This window comes from Rattus norvegicus, chromosome 16 (assembly GCF_021556685.1).
Source record: "Rattus norvegicus strain SHRSP/BbbUtx chromosome 16, alternate assembly SHRSP_T2T, whole genome shotgun sequence".
NCBI classification, from domain to species: Eukaryota; Metazoa; Chordata; class Mammalia; order Rodentia; family Muridae; genus Rattus; species Rattus norvegicus.
Window position 1 is genome coordinate 85,368,462 of NC_141549.1, and position 21,093 is coordinate 85,389,554.

Genomic DNA, 21,093 nt, shown 5'->3' on the forward strand with positions numbered 1-21,093 from the left:
AGCAGTGAACTCCAGGGTCTGTGTGTACAGGCCATGCCTTCTGCCTGCCGGGGGACAGTTCTGAGCATGAGGAGTTCACACGGCCTGGCCACAGGGGCACACTGGCCCTGAGTCTGAGGTTCTAGCTGTGCAGAGGGGTTGGCCTGAAACAGCCACAATGTTTTAGAAATGCTTTGAGCTTAGGATAAATCTTTGCATCTGTGAAACTCAGAATTCAGGAACATAAGGAGAGACGGCCTTTCAGCCCCTTGTTCTGTGGGTCAGCTCGCTGGATGCTTATGTGGTTGCCTTGATCAGACACCAAGAGAAACAACTAAGGAGGAAGATTTATTTTGGCTCACAGTTTCCACACACAGTCCCTGGCTCCAGTGAGGTAGAACATCGTAGTGACAGGAGTAAAGAGGGTGTGAGGGAGTAAGTGAGGGAGGGAGGGAGGGAGGTAGGGAGGGAGAGGAGAAGAGAGGAAGGGACCTAGGTATAACTTTCAAAGCATGACCTCAAGTGATAAACTTTCTTCAGCTGTTCACTTCCTCTTAGGGTTTCTACCACCCCTTAAAAGAGTGCCACCATGGGGACCAAGCATTTAACACCTGAGCCTGCGGGGGACACCTCCTAGTCCATCCCTAAAAAGGAGCACTGAAGCACAGAGAGGACAGTGATCTTCCTGGGGAGACGTTGTCATCACCAAGGACAGAACTAAAACCACATCCCTGTCCCTATCCAGGGTCTTCCGTATGGCCTATGGGTGGTCACGGACCACAGCCATCTCTCTTGTCCCAGGGTGGCCATCTGTTGCCCCACTCAGATAAACATTTACAGGCCATTTAGATTTCTATCAAGTGAGGAACGTGCGTCCTCTCCCGTGAGCTTCCAGGGTTTGGTACCCACACAGAAAACACAACCTTCAACTCTGGCAATACCAGCATGGACTTCCTGGGCACTGAAACTACTACTATCCTATCTCAGAAGAACCTATGGTCCCCTCAGGGCCTCTGTGGGGACTTCTATGAAGCCCCAGCCATGTCCCTTCCCAAGACGGATGACATTCTCTCCCAAAGCAGGAGGACTACGAGGATTTTGGGATCCTGCCTACCATCTCCAGGACCACCACTCTTCCCTAAACGTGCAGCTGCCATTTACCTGCTTCCAATGGCCCCAGAAAGACTGTGTTGTCAGCGTGATGACAGGAAACAGAACCGCAAAACTGCAGCGTGCCAACTCTGGTTTCTTACCAAGTGGCTGGAACACACTCTGTTTGCAGACATTAGACGTTAGGTGGGAAACAGATGCTCAACACACGGGCGGGGCCGGGGAGTCGTTATACTCATTCTTCCTCCTCATGTTTGCGACCACATTAGGACAGCGTGTCGAGGGCTGTGAACAATCTGTAATTCTTAATGACTCCACGCCAGCTCAACAACAAAGAAGTAAATTTCCTTCCAAAGCCACAGCCATTTATTTTCACTTGGCTTTAATTTTTCCTAGACGTAATTATAATTATTAATATATACTCTTTGCCTTGAAGTTTATATTCTAATTGCTTGAACGAAATAGGTGCCAGATAATAATAAAAAGGAGAGAAAAAAAACAACCCAGTAAATAAAAGACAGATAAATTCATAGTTATCCTGAGCCGAATTCTTATATACACGTTATAAATTATAAACTGCTTACAAGCTAATGAATACTTGGAAGATTGCTAGCTGTGCTTTTTGGTGAAGTAGAACTCCGAGGCTCAAATGTGTCATTGCACGACGGTGTCCTCAGCCCTGGGGCACTTGAGCGAGTGCATGCTTGGGATCTGGTCAACGTGACTCACGACATGGGGGAGAATGCTGGGAATGTGCATGAGAAAGGCATGCACATGTTTAAGGGACCGTCGGACAGCGCTGAGTCATGGCAAAGTGCTCTCCATGGACTGTTGGTGGGCGAGCCAGCTTACTGGGTGTGCTATGGGGTTCTGACAGCTGATGTGGATGTTTCAAGTGGGCATATCCCAAAATGCCAAACCCAGATTTTCAACAGGAGTGGGCACTGCCATTCATGCTTGGAACACACAAAGGTGGGGGTCAGAGTCACCCAGGAAGCTCCTGTCCCTACTCTTCCTCTCCCTTTGTTTGCATCAGTAGCAGGTAGAGCTCTCTGGAATGGCCCAGATGCAGTCTGCTCAAGAGGGATGGTCTGCTTAAAAGGAAGGTCCAGATGGCAACTGGGTGGGATGTGGTCCACAAGGCTTACTGTAGGGGTCTGCCTTGTAGTCAGAAGATTCGAACATGTGCTCCAATAAAACAAAGCAATGGTCTTTACCATCTCTCAAAATGACCGCACAGGACCCCCACGATCCCCCATCCTGATTCTGCTATCTTCTTCCTCTCTCCCTACAGCTGTGGGATGAAGCTAGCCCTGCACATTCACCTGTGCTCAGGCTCTTCTCCTGGTTCCGGACGTCTGTGTCCGTCCCTCTGTGTGTTCTTCCCGACCTTTCATCTGGAAAGCAGAACCTCCTATGTCTTCCCCACCCCTCACCTCCATCCCTGCTGCAAAGAGCGTTCCAGAGCTGAGATTTATTTTTTTCCACAAAGAAAGGCTGAAAGAACAGGCTATCAGGTGAAATGCTGGAGGTCACCACGGAATGCTGGACAGACTCATCATAGTGGAGGACCAAATGCTGAGGACTCTTTAATCCTAAGAACTTTTTCCCCCCTTTCCTTAGCCCTGCACCATTGTTGAGAATCCGGGCAGAGTTTAATCACCTTTGAAGCGTTTGCTCAGAAAGATATTTACGGGCATTCATCTCTGTCGTTGGCCTTTGAACGATCAGTCATTGTACAATTAACACGCATCAGACTATCTCACTCTTCAAATCTCTATGCACAAACCATAAATCAAACAGCCCTGGACCCTTTAATCATCTACCTCCCCTCCTCCACTCCACCCGCACCCTGCATCTTTCCATCGCAGAGGCTTTTAATAGGGATTTAGGAAGACCTGGAACCGAAGCCACCCAACCTTTCTGGGCTTCTAGGAGAGCAGCTGAGGAGAGAGGTATCTGGTTACCATGTCTGACCTCCTTCCCCCAGACTCCCAGTAACCCCCAAGCTTCCTCATGGGTCACAGGACAGTTCCTTCCAGTAGAGCCTTGCTGTTCAGGGTTGTCAGAGCATGTAAAGGGTGGCCACACTCTTTTGAGGATGCTCTACCAGCCAAGTAGGCGCAGACAAGGTAAGCAAGCAGAGAAGCTCCACGCAGCACCAGTGAGAAGCAGATGGATTCTTTCCCCACACACCTGTCACGTATGCTTCCTCTTGGTTTAGAGTAGGTCCACTGTGCCTGTCTCCCTGAATAGCCAGGCATCCGCCAGCTGAGCAAAGCAGGCAGGACTCTGCCTCGGTTACTCTGTTTGTATCTGGGACATCTCCTGAAGTCCCCACTGTGCTGCCCCCAATGGCATGGAAACTAAGGAAATTCTGGCTTGGGAAGGTGGGCAGTATAAAGAGAGAGTGGTTCAGAGTCATCGCTGATCAATCGGGCAGGGGTCTCCAGCATCCAGGGAAGGTAAGAGAACCACAGAGATGCTTATGTGTGAGATACTGGAAGCTCGGTGACCATCTAGCAGGGCTGGGACAGCTCGGAAGCATCAGGGGGAGCACTGTGGGGATGAGGCTGAGGATGGGGCTCCCTCAGGGAATTTGAGGGGATGCTTTCATGAGGAACATCCCACAGGAAGCCATCATATTGTCCACATCTGTTTCACTTGTCCTTTCAGTTACTCCAAGGCAGCTCCCCCCACCCAATAAGGATTCCACTGCTGCCACTGGAACTTGCCTGATGGAGGAGGCACCTGTTTGAGGGGACACAGACAATCTTGCCCATTGTCTGCAGGTCATAACTCATTTTCCTTAAGACACACATCATCGGTGGCTAGGGAGATGGCTCAGTCAGGAAAGTGCTTGATGCAAAGACTGAGTTCAACCCCTGGAACCTGTGAAGAAAGTCTGGTGATAGCAGCTTTTAGTATGCCTATAATTCCAGTGCTGGGAAGGCAGACGCAGGCAGAGCCCTGGGGCTCACTGGTCAGCTTCACTGAAGTGGCGAGCCTCTACCAATATGAGATTCTGTCTCACAATTCAAGGTAGCTGGATCCTAAAAAATCAACAAAAGTTGTCCTCTGGCTTACACACACACACACACACACACACACACACACACAGAAACACACAAACACAGACATACAGACACACACACAGACACATAGACACACACACAGACACACACACAGACACACACACAGACACACACATACAGATACACACAGACACATACATACACACAAAACACACACAGACACACACAGAGATGCACACATACACATACACAGAGACACAAACACAGAGACACATACACACATACACAAAGAGACACACAGAGAGACACATACACACATACACACAGAGACACACACATATACATGCACACACACACATACACACAGAGACACACACATATACATGCACACACACACATACACACAGAGACACACAGATATCCATACACAGACAAACTCACATAGACAGACACATATGCACACACACACACACAAATTCACACACAGACAGACATATATGCACACACACATAGAGATATCCAAACACAGATAAGCTAACACACAGGCAGACACATATGCACACACACAAATACACATATAGACACACACACATACACACACTCTCACACACAGACAGGTACACATGTATACACACACATGGGCAGAGACATATATCCATACACAGACACATATACACACACACAAACACACACATAGACACACATGCACACACATACTTTTACACACAGACAGGCACACATATAGACATGCACACATACACACACACTTAAATACAGACACACAGACAGACACAAATGCACATGCACTGCTATGTTTGTGTGTGCACATACACATCATATACACATCAGTCAAAATTTACAAGGAATGTGGTGACTTTAATGGTGGCCGGGTTGCCGGGGCTCCTTCATCTTTCTAGGGGGAGTGCTCCCCTTTGACTTGCACCCTTATCCCTTTTGGAGCCTCCCCATCCCCTTTGTCCCCGTGTCTGGACCTGGCAGACTTCAGGCCCTTTGTTAGGAGGTGACCTACAATCCATTAGCAGAGCTCATTTACATCACAGTGGACCAGGCCCTACTCTCCTTGATTGGTTTCCAGCGAGCCCCTCCTCTTGAGAAGATTTTATTTGAAGATAGATATAGCGAGGAGTGGACTGAGTTGGGAGCCCTGTTGATTCCAAGGGTTGGGAAGGTTCATTACCCTGCCATGTGTGAAAACAGAGGCACACAATCTCGCAGTGAAGAGCCACAGCTTGGAGAAAGGCATGAGACCCTTCCCTTGCTGTGGGAACCGCCCAAGATCTTCTGACCAGCGTCATTTGGAGGCCAAACTGCCATCAGTGGCAACTGAAGTCAGGCATAAGCTCTTAACAGCTTACTTCTTATGACCAAGACCTCACATCCCAACAGCCTCAGTGACGTCAGGACTCCTTTCCATCCTAGAGCCAATCATTGAAAACAAATCACGCACACCCTCGCCACTACATAGGGCCATCGCTTCTTGTCGCTGGCTCCAGTGTGCACAGGCCAGCGATGACCCAGGGCCTTCCTTTCTCATCAGGAGACATTCCTATCTGACTGCCTTGGAGTCTGTGCTAACCCCACTGTGGAGATAAGGAGTCCTTGTCTTCTTTGTTGGTGCGGTCTTCACTCATCTCCTCAGAATGCCCCATTGATTCTTTAGTCCTCAGCGGCTATGGGACCCAAGGTCAGCAGCTCTCTTGCTCCTTGCTTCATGGACTGTCTACAGGAACTTTCACACATCTGAATTTCAGAGCAGTCCCTGGATGCAAAGTGACCCACCACCTGAAGGGCCCTCCTTCCATGATGTCACCACACAGGCTCCAATGTCCACTCACGGGTTGGAACTTTTTAGGAATTTGGAGATTCAAGGAAACAACCCCCTCTTCCCTCCATCCCCCACGCCCCCAACCTAACGAGCTGGACCGCCACAATACTCTCCTGTGCATGACAAGTAGACGGGGACCATGACACTGCAGGCTCGCAACCGCCACGTGCACAATTTTGACATCTCAGATCCCTCGGGAAAACAGCAGTCAAGCACGCATATTTAAATCAGCCACATCTGGCTATCTTTTAGAGCAGCTGAACTCCTTAAGTGTTCAGCCCTCACATCAACTCTAATGACTGCGACACTCGGCCAGCATAGCAATGAAGCCCCTAGCCACAGAATGAGTCTGTCAGCTAGGAACCTTCTAGAGATTATCGACACAACACACCCACTCACACACAAAGCTGGAGCTCTGGGACACAGACTGCATACTAGCAGAGCTGTGGCTGGATCGATCTAGGGACCTTTTCTCTACCACAGAACTTGCTCCATGGTGCAGTCTAAGTATTTATCTGGCAGCCCATCCGCCCTTCCTGCCATCTATGCCTTCTTCCACCTACACATCCTCCCATTCCTCCAAACTCTCAGGGACACTTCCTACCAGCCGTGTTTTTTTCCTATCCTCATGCAGTTTGTCCTGGAAGGATGCCAAAGGATCTATCACATTTTGGCCTATTACCCAGAATCCTTGTCTCCTCATAGATACCTTCTGAATGCTGTGTTGAGGGTCTGCTCCATGGTTTGAGGTTCCTGATTTCTGGCCTGATGTAGAGTTAATGAGAGTTGAAGAAGAGCCTCCCAGAGGATTGTGGCAGCAGGAGTGTAGAGCATTCTCATGGATGCTCTGGCTTAGCTCTCAGACATGTGAGCATGTTCCTCTGTAGATATTATGTGTTTGGAAAAGCAACGCTCATCTGTCAGCATTCGCCGTCTACTCCTGCCTGAGTGGACAATGGTGGCTGGCCAGAGGCACTGGTACCGTTGGGTAAGTGAGCCTGCTCTGCTCAGGAGGCCTCTATAAGCACCTGCTCCTTCCCCAGATACTCCAACCTGTGTTTGACTGGGTGCCAAAGGGAACAGCACCCGACAACCCCCAGAGTGTGCATCTCAGTCCCGTTAACCTTAGAAGTTCCCTCACACAGGAGACCTTGTTTGGGTCTCCAATCAGTCTCGCCAGTGGAGCATCGATGAGGTGGCTAGGGGAGGGGTGGGTGCAGTCATTGCTTTCTCACAGATCTTGGAATATCCCTTGCCATGTTCTCTAAGACCACCCAGCTTTGTCAGAGAGGAGTCAGCAAACACCTCAAGAGAAGCCTGCGCCCTGCAGACCTCCCTGGTTCTTCCTTCTGAGGTATTTGGCAACACAGGGTATGAAGGTCTCTGAAGCCCCGAGCTGCCATCTGAAATATTCACTGACTAGGCTAACTCTTGGATGTGTGGAGAGTCCCTATTTTCTGGCATTGGTGCTTCCACATCAGCAAAGGCCTGGAGGCAGGGTACAGAACCCACCCTGCTCAAGCGTTCTCCAGCCAGCCAGGGTGTGAGATCCTCAGCTCTGGCTACCTGAGAAAGAATAGCACTCAGCATACCAGGGCATCTTTTTCACATGCTCCCAATGGGAGTCTGGCTCCTGTGTGTGGAACACTGAGCCTGCCTTTGTGAGAAGGGAAAGTGCCATATTGTATAATGTGAGGAAGGCTGTGGGACTGAAGACCTGTGAGAGCCCACAGTTGGAAGGACTGTGAGGCTCCTGCTCAGACCTCATCATCATCACGTATCTGGATTGTTGGGCAATATGGCTGAAGCCCCAGGAACCAGGCATGAGGACCGTGGTGCAGAGATCGTCCCCAAAATGCAATCATCCCACTGGGAGGAGGGATGGAGGTGAGCAAGGGTTCAGATACAGCACACTGGGTGGGCACAAGGGAGGCTGAGTATCTCAAACCATCCTGAAGAGAAAGGTCATGGGTAGCCCCCAGTTCCCACATGGCCAGGTTTCCGAATAGCATGCACTTTTAAAGCAGGCTGCTGGAAAGCACCATTTTAGGAGCATTTTAGAAAACATGTGCAGCAGTGACTAGGCTAATGTGTCCACAGTGAATGTCATCATGTGTGTGCCCATGGAGGGGGTGGTGCATTGCTCCAGAGTCTGCAGACACTGCATCTGCAGAGGTGCAAATCCCTTCCGGAAAATGGTGCCAGGAACCTATAATCCAACACATCCTCTCTCGGCCTTTGCTCATCCATATGTGACATGTGGTGCCTGATGTGATAAGGGTGCCTTGTGCATCTGTACAAGGTGTGTGTGAGCAGTGAGACAGGGAACATGTCTGGTTGTGCTCAGAAGCAATGTAATTGTTTTTTTTTTCTTTTCTTTTCGGAGTGTTTCCTCTCGTTGGGTGGTTAAACGATTTAGATGCTAACCTGCAGGTGTGGAAGGCTGGCTGCGTACAGAAGGGGGGAAAACAGAACCAAATTATCACGTGACATCTATGGAAATATTTTTCTATACAAAAGGGATAAATAGAATATTCCAGGCAGATTAACATAGTTTTGAAAAGAGCTTAACTGTAGGACGAAGGCAGAAATGCACGCTCCTGCTTTGAACCGGCTGTGAAACAGGAGCCAACGTGAGGCCTATGATCTCAGCTTAAAGACACGGTGATAAGATCGAAGGCTAGAAATGAAAACTTTTAAATCCTACAGGACAAGAAAGGCAGAACTGCAGAGCACCGAATAAGAGCTGGGAACACGACGGAGGAGGAAAACCCTGTCTGAAGTGATGGCTGGGGGGGACAGAGAATGAACGGCAGAGTTGGGGATGGGAGTCACAGACCCAAACGCACAGAGAGACGAAGACTCCATGGTGCTGTCCAGCACTCGACTCTTAACTGAAACCTGAGTCTATCATTTAAGGTGACATAGTATACACCAAGGGAACAAGTTAACAATGGGAGGCATGCAAGTAGAGGTGTCCCCGGCAATTTGACTTCTAAGCATCAAACGCGTCCACATGCAGGTGAACCACTTCGTATAAAACAGACACGGGAAGACAGAGCCGTTGGTTTTGATGTGAAAATATAGCACAGAGCAAGGACAGGACACTGAGATGGAAGTCAGAAGCCAAGGGTCTGTTGTCTAACTGGGCTATTGCTTGTAGATAATGGCAACAGAAGGATACTTTGGTGAACACCAGAAATCCCTCCACCTAACTCTCCTAAAAATACCACAAAGATTCCCCAACTACAAGTGACTATAAACGATGGATAAGACCATGGGATGGTGGTGCATACAGAGGCCAACCACAAATAGAACACACACCAGTAGTCCATGCAACCATCTACCTCCTGAAAAGAGTACACAAGCCAAATACAGAACTATTATCATTTTTCTATTGCATTTTTTTAAATGAGGCAAACAGGATATTTCTTGAGTAAAAGACAATTTCAGGCAACTCATAATAGATATTGATCCTTTATAAGGAGGCAAGAACCAATCATAACACGTCGTTAGAGGTGAAAACACTGAGGGACTTTTGTAAAAGTCAGAGGAGGACCAGAATGCCTCTTCCTGGTTAAGGAATCCCAAGATCATCAGTGACCACGGTGGTCAAATGTTCAGTGCAAGAGACCTGGCACAAACCCTCCACGGTTCAAGAAAAGGATGCAGAACACTTTGTTTTAACTGGCTTGAAGAACAAAGACGAAACAAGAGCAGGCCATCTCCACTGTTTGAAACGGTGTGCAATGCATGCAAAGGGCTTTAAGGTGTGAAGAGAATCCTAACCTTGGGACGGGGAGAGGAAAACAAATAGCAGCTTCGTTGACGGTCTTCACACCAAGGATTTTAGCAGGGATGGTGGGGGGTGGATGGGTCACAGGAGAGCTCAGGAGGGATGGTGGGGGTGTGTCAGTCAGCACAGAACTGAGGAGGGATGGTGGGGTGCACCGGTCAGCACAGGGCTCTGCAGGGATGGTGGGGTGCATTGGTCATGGGACCTGGCATGAACCCTCTGCATCCTTCACAGAGGCCAGCATGACAGCATCACCTTCACAACCAAATTGAACCGACTCGTTTTTACTGTTAGCTTGACACAACCTAGACTCACCTGTGAAGAGGGAGCCTCAGTTGAGAAATTGCCCAGCCATTGCTTGTGGCCATGTCTGTGAGGGAAAAGGCCAGGGGTCACTCACTCAGGACAGGGTGGACACTGAAGGCCTGGACTCAGAAGAAAGCAGGTTTTGCCAAATGCCTCTCCCTGAGCATGGCAGGAAAGGTTCAAGTAGGGGGTATACTGAGTGTAACCATAGCAACAATATAGCCCAAACTCAGCTCATATCACATCTTTACCCTTCATTAGCCAACCAGAGGCTGTGTGCTCTTCTTGGGAATCCGAGTCACTAATTCAGCTTCTCCCATTTCGGCTTTGACGTTGCTGATGTTTGGTTTTGAGTTTGCTCACATCTGTTTCTTTATTGAGATGGGACAGACATCACACAGCCCAGGGCAGCACCACACAGCCCAGGGCAGCACCACACAGCCCAGGGCAGCACCACACAGCCCAGGGCAGCACCACACAGCCCAGGGCAGCACCACACAGCCCAGGGCAGCACCACACAGCCCAGGGCAGCACCACACAGCCCAGGGCAGCACCACACAGCCCAGGGCAGCCTTTAAATTGCTACAGAGTTGAGAATGAACTTGAACCTCTGACCCTCCTGCTCCCAAGTACTGTATTATCGACATTGCCACCATGCCTGGCTCTGGCCTCACGTTCTACAGAAAACAGATAAGTCACAGAAGAGAGAAAGGGAGGGAGGGGAAGGAGGAGAGAAGGTGAGTGGGGGAGAGGACAGGACGGAGGAAAGTGGAAGACAGGCTGGTTCGCCATTAGGAAATAAAGCCATCAAGAGAATGAGACTCAGGAAGACCCTGGGTCAGAACAATCAGACACAAGAGACTTTAGAAACTGTGATCGATACTTTAAAGGCTCAATGGCAAAGACGGTCGGCATCGAGGAACAGACAAGAATCCCAGCAGGGAGATGAAAACAGAGTACAAGAGTCAAATGGGAGAAAGTGCTGTCCTGTTAGCAATGGTGATCTATGCGCACGTACAATAGCGCCATCTTATCATGTCTCGCAAATGCAAAACCTAGAATGTGAATGCAAGGGCAGGTGCCACCAAAGTGGGAAAACAGCCAAACAGAACGTCTGAAGGAGATCTAATAATTAAAGTAAAAGGTTCTCTGCTAGGTTGAAAAGTAGGTTAGCTCAGTGGAAGTGTGGGTCACAGGATCAGAAGGGCTAGACCTGAGGACATCGAGTGGCATCAGGAAGAGGAATGAAGGCGTGAGCATCGGGGAGACCTAGCACCTCCCAGGTGTCTCCCAGGGAGCTGGGCCTCCTGCAGGCAGTACAGGGTAGGGCTGGACCGGCGGGGCTTGTGAGATAGAGCGGCTGGGAGGCTCCAGATTTGGTGAGAGGCTGCAGACTGAAGGACCAGAATGATCTGCAAGCCAAAGAGTTTAAGAACAGAACTGAGGGCAGGGCTAACAGCAACTCTGAGAAATAATGTGGGGAGGAAGGAGATCCTGTAAGGGAGTGACCACAGCAGGGTCCTCTGCCACAGGGATACTGGAGATGAGGAATTGTCTCCAATGGGCTGACAAAGTATGACTGCCCACAGAAGATGCTGCACCCAGTCAGATGATCTCCAAATGTCCAGGGATACAAAGCGGCTTTAGAAAATCCAAGTCAGCACATATGCTCCCTGGAGCTCTAATCACAATAGCTAAGGTAAGGAACCACCCCAAGTGCTCAATCACAGAGGAAGCATAAGGAACATGCATGCATGCACAGACATAGGCACATAACACACACACACACACACACACACACTTGTGCATGCACGCACACACACAGACCCATAGACATAGACACGAAACACAGACACGTGCACAAACACACAGATACATAGAGATATACAGAGAGACACACACAGACAGACATACAAACACACACAGATACAGACACACAGACACATACACATATGCATATACACACATACACAGACACACACATGCACACACAGACACACACAGAGAGATACAGAGACAGACACACACATGTGTGCACATACACACACATACACACATATACAGACAGACTCACATGCACACACACATGTACACACACAGACACACAGACACAGACAGACACACACATGCACACACACATGTGCGCGCACACGCACACACACACACACAGAGCATGGGCAACGGATTTTGGAGGGGGAACAATGGGAGTGAATACCGCCATTGATCAAAACCATCATTATAAAACCCACCAATTTGCAAAACGTATGTCAATTAAAGAAAAACACCGTGGAATGTGGGCTATCAAAGAAGGACAGCGATGCCGGCTAGGTGGGGAGAAGTGGGAGATAGAATGGTAAAAGAAAGGCACAGTGCTTACCAGCTAGTGGGGTCAGAGGCCGGGGATAGAGTTGTGGAGGCAGTGTGGAATGGGGGAGGGGCTCTGCCTGCATAGCAACAAGTTCTCATTCCTGTGTTAATACCTAGGTTAGTCGCCCAAAGGATAGAAACAACTGGTGGGAGCTAGGTTGGCGAAGGAGAGAAATGAAATAAGAAATCGCCATTAGTCCAAGACCATGAGAGGAGGGGAGACACCCCACACACACACTCACACATACTCACACATACAGACAAACTCACACACACCCACACACACTCACACACACACATACAAACACACACACACATACTCACATACTCACATACACACTGAAACACACTCTCATACTCATATACACACTCACACACATACACTCACACACACTCATATATACACACACACATTCACACACTCACATACACACTGACACACATATACTCACACAAAACACACACAGTCACACAGACACACACTCTCTCTCACACATGCACATGTACAAGCAGTGCACACACACCACCAAGCAATGTCTGGGTGGCACCTGTGTTCAGCATCCCCAGCCTGAGAGGCAGGGCAGCCCGAGGGGCAGGGCTGCAGCCATGGCAGGGGCAGTGGCTGCTGTCCCACTGGATGCTTGCACCCATTTCCAAGCTTGCTAGTTGTTGGAGAAGCAGGTGCCTCAAGGCTCTGGCCTGAAATGCCCTGTTCTCCCAGAGGTCTGCATAGATGGCTTCCTCAGACTCACAAAGGACTATTGATGTTTCAAGACCAACAAAGCTTGTCCCTATGCTTCCTCTTGGGCAATATCTCCTATCCTGGCATGTTGGCTAGCCCATCTCTGTACACAGAGATGGAGGGTCGCATGGTCTGTGTCCATGGGGCAGGAGACCCTAATGGCAACTGGAATCTTGCCCTCCACAGACAGGGCACACAGGAAGCCTAAAGAAAGAGCCCAGACTCAAGTTCAAAATACTGTCAAGTATATGAAGAACATTTCCCCGTCTCCTGCTTTCTTCTTTATGATCAGGACATATGCCATCCACATATGCCACATTGGCCCCTTGACATATAGTCCTGCAGGGTTGCCCTATATCAGTCCTCACCACCACTCCACTGTTGGGCATTTTCTTCTCCTTTCTTACAAGTGGTCACCATGCTTGTTCTCACGAATATCATATTTTTCCCTTAGGAGAAAATCCTGAGTGTGGGTCCATAGAATCATAGGTTATGACATTCAAGAAGCCGCATGTCCTTGGTTGGGAAATGGCTGCAGAGGTGCCAAAGCCCCCAGCACACTGGGTACCATGGTTACCCCCATTAACTTTCCTGTTTTGGAAGTGTGTCACCATCAACCTGGAACTAGGAAGAGGGTGACTGTTTCACAAGGTACCCAGCTTTAACTTCCCAGTGAGAGCTTCCCCAAGCCCACCTCACCCCTTGGATGCCTGGCTACCAGCCTTTTCTGATTTCCCCACTTTTACATGTGAGGCTTAGGGTGCAGAGGCTAGCGGGGCGATTTGGAGGAAGGAGCTCAGAGCCAAGCCTTAGACAGTACCTCCTTACTGTCTGTCTACCCTTTCCTCATCCATTCAGAAAATGGTCCCCACATCAGCACACACCCCACACTCTCCCAGCCAGCTCAGATCAAGAAAAGCCTCTGTTCACACCAGTTCTTCAGTCTACTGTAAACAATTAAAAAAAAACCAACTCGACGTAATCCTGAACTCTCCTATTTTATACAATCCAGTTCTGCCCAGTACTGGCTCTTCACTAGCCTACCTTCCAGTCTTTCAGGAAACCCTCCTGTGAGTCTACCCTCTCCCCTTGCGAACTGGATTTGGATTTTCTAGAACACGGGCAAGTCTGCCTGAGCCTAGCCCTCCTCCTCATCTGGAGATCACAACACAGTGGCAACCATCTGTGAACCCAACTTCCGTGAGTCCTGTGAACACAACGCCAAGGTTCTTACAGAAACCAGCAACTTCCAGAACATTCTATGACCTACATGTACCAAGACACACTTCCCCAGAGATCATGAGCACAAAGACATCGACTTTACCTGTCAGAGGACGGCTGTTTTCCAGCTTGTGGTGCTCTACGGAGTTCTCTGAAGAGTTCCTCTCTGTCTGTGGCAATTTGTAATCCAAATGGGCTCTCGTGGGCATGCTGACTTGTGCTGCTGTCCCTGGGCTTGGACTCCAAGGGGGACACAGCCAAAGCTCTGTGTATGGTGGTTGGGAGTAGAGACCAGGGCCTGCCTTCTTCTGATAGTTTGGATTTTAGCAGGAGATAAAAAGGATGCTTGGATGTTTGGATGTTCGAGGGCCAGAGTTCAACTTCTTGGGAAGCACAGAATTGTGACATCGGGGTAACCCCCAGTCTTAAACAGGATGAATCTGAGCTATGGAGGAGATAATTTGATCACATGGGGAATTTCTCTTCCCTCAGAACAGGAGGGTGGTGTCAGGAAGAACAAAGGGTGCAACTCCACTGTGGCTAAAGCTGAAGACAGAGTCCTTCTCCCTGTGCCTTCCATTTCGGGGGATACTCCTGCCTGGCCCAGACTCGGCTCTCCTCACACTAAAGCTTCGCCCCCTCCATTTACACAGCCATAATGCAGTGACAGCACCTCCCAGTGCCCTTGTTCCTAGAAGCAGTTGCCACTCAGCTCAGATAAGCCCTGGATGCCTGCAAGGAGAGGTCTACCCCATATTGTTTGAGTTCCTTTCCAGACACCTTCCTGTGGCTAGTCCAGGTTCTAGAATGTGTCCTTGGTCGCTGCTATCATTTCCCAGCAGCCTCCTGGATGCACAAGGCAGCACCCACTATGTCTGGCTGTCCTCAGCGCCGCCCAAACCGAGGTCCCAGAACTTTTTGGTCTTCCCAGCCCTCCTGGGTCTAGGGTTCCTTCCACAGGAGGCTTCATATTTGTGTCTCCAGGAGACTCCACGTGATGGCAAGTCTCCATCAACATCACTCAACCTAGAATTCCCTGGGAAGTAACTCTCAGTGAGGAACTGTCTAATCCAGGTTGGTCAGTGGGTCTATTTATGGGGGATTGTCTTGATTCTCTTAATTGATGTGAGAGGACCCAGCTCCACCTGGGTGGCACCATTCCTGGGTTTTGGTCCCTCAATAGTATACGACTAATGAAGTTATCTCTATGCCTGTATTTAGTGTCTCTGCTCTCAGATGTGATGCAACTGGTTGTTTCCAACTCCTGGGAGGCAGTGTCTTGACCGTCTTCAGAGAACAGTGCTGGAGACCAAGGGTAGCCATGGCCAACGGACCTCTCCTAGCATATGCAGAGCCTTTTGTGCCATGTGACGCCATTTAGGAAACCGGATGTGAGCCATGGGGTGTGGAGCCCATTCTGAGACACCCAGACTCAGTGGCAGAAGACGGAGCCAATGGGGAACAGGAAACCCATACGCAGCAGACACCACGACTTCAGTGGGACTATAAATGTCTTGGAAGTCAGGTTCCCTCCCCCACCTATACCAGGTGTGATGAAGAGCAAAGCAAGGTGTGGAGAAGATTCTGCCAGTTCTTGGTGACATGAGCTCCTTGCTACAGTCATGTTAGCAGCTGAGAACAGTTGGGCTGCAGCCAGTTCATGTCTGACACACTGGATCCTGGTTAGCTGCAGGGTGACGACCTGGGCCTGCAAAGCGGAAAGATTGTCATAAGTTGGGAAGGAAATTTTGGTGAGCAGACCTGAATGTTCCCTTTTAAAAACATGATATTCACAGCGACACACCATTCCTCCTACACACAGAGAAGAGACCCCCCTCACTTGTGAAGTGACACCTTATTCTTTTATGTGTAATCGCATGTTGACAAACATGCCATAAAAAAATCATGAATAGACAGACCTCGCTGAATTGCTTAGAGTGGGCATGAGCTATCACCTTTTCCTTCTGGGCCATATTGTCATCTGCAAAGCTCGTACCCAAGAGCCACTCCTAAATAAATAAATAAATAAATAAATAAATAAATAAATAAATAATCATATTATATTCCATAATGCTCTCAGTAAATTCATGACTTAATGCTGGGACACATGTAGCCTTCAGGCCTGGGGTTGGATGTGCCTGTGAGGCACCCATTGGACCTTGAGGTGGCTAAGGTATGGCGGGCAAAAGGGTAGAATCTACAGCTACTACTGGGAAGGCAAGCTCTTGCTCAGGCTGGGCTGAGGGAGATCCTCCGTCTCTGAAGCACATAAGAAAGGCAAGGACGTAAAATGTGGAGAATTGTCATCTGTCTGAGAAGACCTGCCAGTCACACCCTGAGACAAGGGTTCAGAAGGAGGAGAGCATTCAAACAACCAGAGGAAACAAGACAGCAGGAAAGAGAATTCACAAGGAAGCTGTGGCTGCTTCTCAGGACACAGGGTAATGCTGAACGAGAGGAAACCAAAATGAACGCCGGCAGGGTAATGTGGAAGTTAGAGTCTAGCTCTCACTCTTCACATGAAAAGTAATAATTCCAGTAAAACCTCGCCCTTCAGAAATGGGCAGGATATTCTGAAAAATGAATAGGCAGGACTGCTAAGAATATTATCTTCAGGTGTGTGTGTGTGTGTACCCACGGAGTCCAGAAGAAGTCCAGTCCTGGATCCCCAAGAGCTGGAGTTACAGGCAGCTGTGAGACCCCAGACATGGGTGGTACTAGAAACAGAACTCAGGTTCTCTGCTGAAACAATCATGTCCTTAAACGCCGAGCCACACACATTCCCAACTACAAATATTACTTTTAAAAGAAAGTACTGACTCCCCAAGGGGCAGTAAAGCCTGTCATGTGGCCCCACAGATAGATCTATGACATCTCTGAAAGTTCAGACCAGACGCGTGTGCCTATTTTAATGTAGAGCATGACAAATGGTGTCCGTACAAATAAGTGAAGGAAAGAGGGGAGACCTGTGATGGTGAGAACTGCCGTCTGCCAGGGGCCCATCTTTCACTGGCTAATATCCAAGTAGGTCACCGTCTTAGACACAGTAAGTGAAAAAGGCAAGTGCAGAAGAAGGAGCCACACAGAGCAGAATCGGATCGAAGCCACATCCTGACTGTTGGGATGCTTGGCCGAAAGCTGCCTCCAAGTTATTTAAGTTTGGCCTGAAGGCTTTCTGTGTACCGTGACCATACACAGTAGCCCACCGCCAGAAGGAGAAGGTAAGTCTCAGCCAGTCACAAGCCAACAGACTTGTTCAAGACAAACAGGTGCCAGTGAGAGCAGCTAACCCAACCCCCCTCTGTTTGTTTTCTCTCAGGGGTTTGCCTTTTTGACACAGGGTATTACTATTTATGCCCAGGCTGTCCTAAGACTCTCTCTGTAGACCAGGCTACCCTCAAGTTGAGCAGATATTCATGCCCCTGCCTCCTCATGCTGGGATTACACCTGCACTTCCCTTTTGCCGGTGTCCATTCCTTTCCAGTAAAGGGAGTTCCTGGTGCATCATCAGAACTTGGGGTTGCCAAGTAGAGGCCGGTGTGAAAGTGCCAGGGATCTGGCCCCATGTGGAAGGGAAAGTCTGAAATAGTGCATGAGGTTATCTTATTGCCCTGGAAAAGACCCCTTGTTAAAATATTAACACGTTTAGGACCTAGCTGCTCATCGAACTGGGCCATCATTAAAACTCAAGTTCGTAAACTTGTTAAAAAATACTCTATCTCTATATTTATATCTCCCTATCTCTCTGTCTCTCAATCTCTCTATATCTCCATCTCTCTATATATCATCTATCTATATATCTATATGTCATCTCTATATCTCTATACTATCTATAGATCTAATGTATATATATCTATATATCATCTATCTATGTATTTCTCTATCTCTCTGTATATATATATATATATATATATCTTTGTCTCTATCTATATCACACACACACACACACACACACACACACGCACACACAAATATACTGTGAAAGTCATACGTGTTGTCTTTCTCACTTTGAGGTCCACTCACTGCTATCCAGGGCACCCAGGATACTTAGGGAGCAATGTCTTCCAGGCAGGGCGGTTTCCACCCGGGGACTCTATTAGGTGCTCCACACCAGCAGCCCAGTGCCCACTAGTAGGAAGGCTTACTCTGTGGAGAATGGCAAGTGCTCACGCTCCCTACCTCAGGCTTTAGGCCCCTGTGGGGATGAGGAGTGGAGGCTGGAAGAGGCTGAGGTATCCAGCAGCTATGCGCCCTTCCCAGGAAGGCTGGCTGTACCAGCTCACTCCCACGGTTCCCTTTATGCCACTGGAGGCCCCCCCCCCTGTGCCTTGGGCTCACTTTGATGTCTTGCCTGGAACACTGTACCCGGCTGTTGTGCTTCTCAGTCCGATATGAATATGCTGCTCTTGCAGCAGTAATTCATCCCACCGGGGTGTTTCACTGCTCACACCAAGAGGCCCTCAGGCTGTTTCCCTTGGGTTCTGGAATATGTGTGGGGGTAGTTAGGGACGTACTCCTCCATTAAAAAGGCCTTTACGGCTGCCCAGAGGCCACCCCTGAAACAGATTTCCTAACTGGTGCCTCTTTACTGATGAATTCCTCCAGGTGTCTTCTAATCATGTCCGACTCCTCAGCTCAGCCTGGGGCCGGGTCACCGGTCCAGCTGGTGGCTGCGATGCAGACCGATGACCACATCCAAACTCATCTTTCTGTGACCCGGCAGAACCTGCTTGCCTCACTAGGCTGGCCAGGCTCCCACCCTATCCATTCTCTCATAAAGATTTATCTTCAGGCAACTCCAGATCCACCCACACCCCCTGCTCCTTGGGACCTGTTGAAATGTTCTCCCTGGTTAGGAATTCTCTCTGGAAGGAGGCAGATTTAACTATCTAATACCCACTTCCCTCTTATCTGCCTTAACTGAGACCTGGTTCTTGACCAATCATACTGTTGCAGTGTGTCCGGTTGTCCCTTGCCACACTGTATGGCCATTCAACCAAGGTTTCCCAATGAAATGCAAGGCAACAGGCTGTGTAGACCTCTCGGTCTCTTGAAAGGACAAGAATACAGCTTTCACTTCTCTTTTTACGTCCTGCTGTCCTGCTGCGCAGAATTTGATGGGTGGAGCACCAGCAGCCATCTTGGACCCTGAGAACCCTGAGATGCATGGCAGGTAAGGCAGAAGTCAGGAGACTGCAGATCCAGCAGACCATGAGCCTAGCCCCATTTCTGGATCTCTCCATTGTGGGTGGTCTTGGGCTTTCTTACTTGCGGGTCGTAAAGCTCATCATGGCTGATCAGGGCTTTCTCCTAACGAACATGTCATCATCTCATGACCCAACACTAACGGTCAACTTTGGGCTACTTATTCAGCTGTGAGCATCTCCATTTCTTCCTAGAATAAACCAACATTCCTGGACCATGCTGTCTCCTCTCCAAACATCCATGGTTATTTCTGATTCCCGGTGTGGTTCATGGCACAGGATACAGGGCGGGAGGTTTATTCTCTGTTCCTTCTCTCCTTACAGCGCTAGCCTCCTCCAGTTCCAGGAAGGCTCAGCAGCTCACATCCAAGGTCTGATCATTAAATCTCAGTGGGGTGCTGGGGGTTGGCAGTGGAGAGACTGGCGATGAATAGAGAGATTCATTCGTGGTGCTAAATTTAGACAGGCTCTCTATATTTAGTTTAGATATCAGTTAGGGAAGTGCTCAGCCTAGAGATGTGCAGATCAAGGAAGAAACAGGGCACTTGCTCAAGCCATGGGCTGAACTCTGGATCCCAGGCATTATCATTTGACATCTGTGGTGAAGGCCCATTGGCAGAGTGGCCCTCCCCTGTGGGTGAACGCCGTGTGCCATGGTGGTTAGTAGTGCTCACGTAGGCAGCACCAATATCCACGATCCATGTTCGGATTGTCATGCTCCAAGGGTAGATCTCTCTAGGACCTCGAAGGACACTGTCTGGGGACAGAGAGGCCACTTTGTTACAGAAAAACAACATGCAGCAGCAAGGGGCTAGGGGTTCACCCAGGGTAGGTAGGATAGCATGGCAGCTTGCTCAGGGCTAGCACAGTGTGGCCCTGCCTGTCTTCTCACCCCACCTTCCCATTATGCCTTGGAACCACAGATCCCAGAAGACAGCAGGATGTCCTAGGGCTCCAAGCCACATAATTCCCACAGTGCCTGCTAGGTTCGTGTGGTAGCCAAGAGGATCCTCCAGACTGGCCATGACATGGTCCACTAGGGAGACACAGACCAGACTTTTCAGGTATCTGTATGCTATGTTTTAGATACCCTATCCCCAAAGGCTCATACGTTGAAGGCTTGCTTGGTCCTCAGCCTCCGGTGCTATAGGAAGGTGGTGGACCCTATAGGAGGGGAAGGAAGTTCCAACACTGGGACATTTCCTTGAAGGAGCTAGAAGGACCCTGGCCCTTCTGCTTTTCTCTCGCCTCCTGGATACCTTGGCATACCCACCTTCCTCTACCACATCCCTGCCACAAGGCACTGTTCTGCCATGGGTCCAGTGTGGTGCTGAGAACTAAGCCATGGAAGCCATGGGCAGAAGATACCTTTGAAGCCACGACCCAATACAAACCTTTCATCCTTATAAGCCAAGCATCTTGGATGTCTTATCCCAGTGATGGGACGCTGACTGAACATAGTCAACCTGCTCAGGTCCCAGTTACCT

General features: G+C 49.3%; 1 protein-coding gene across 1 annotated transcript in view; it reads right to left on the reverse strand.

Moving 5' to 3' along the window:
• The window catches only part of LOC102553495 (uncharacterized), a 510,601-nt gene that overhangs the window by 167,173 nt on the left and 322,335 nt on the right, over positions 1-21,093 (reverse strand). Inside the window, exon 2 of the mRNA XM_087589474.1 lies at positions 14,506-16,110. The gene's annotated coding sequence lies outside the window, so the exon portion shown is untranslated. The remainder of the gene's footprint in view (positions 1-14,505; positions 16,111-21,093) is intronic.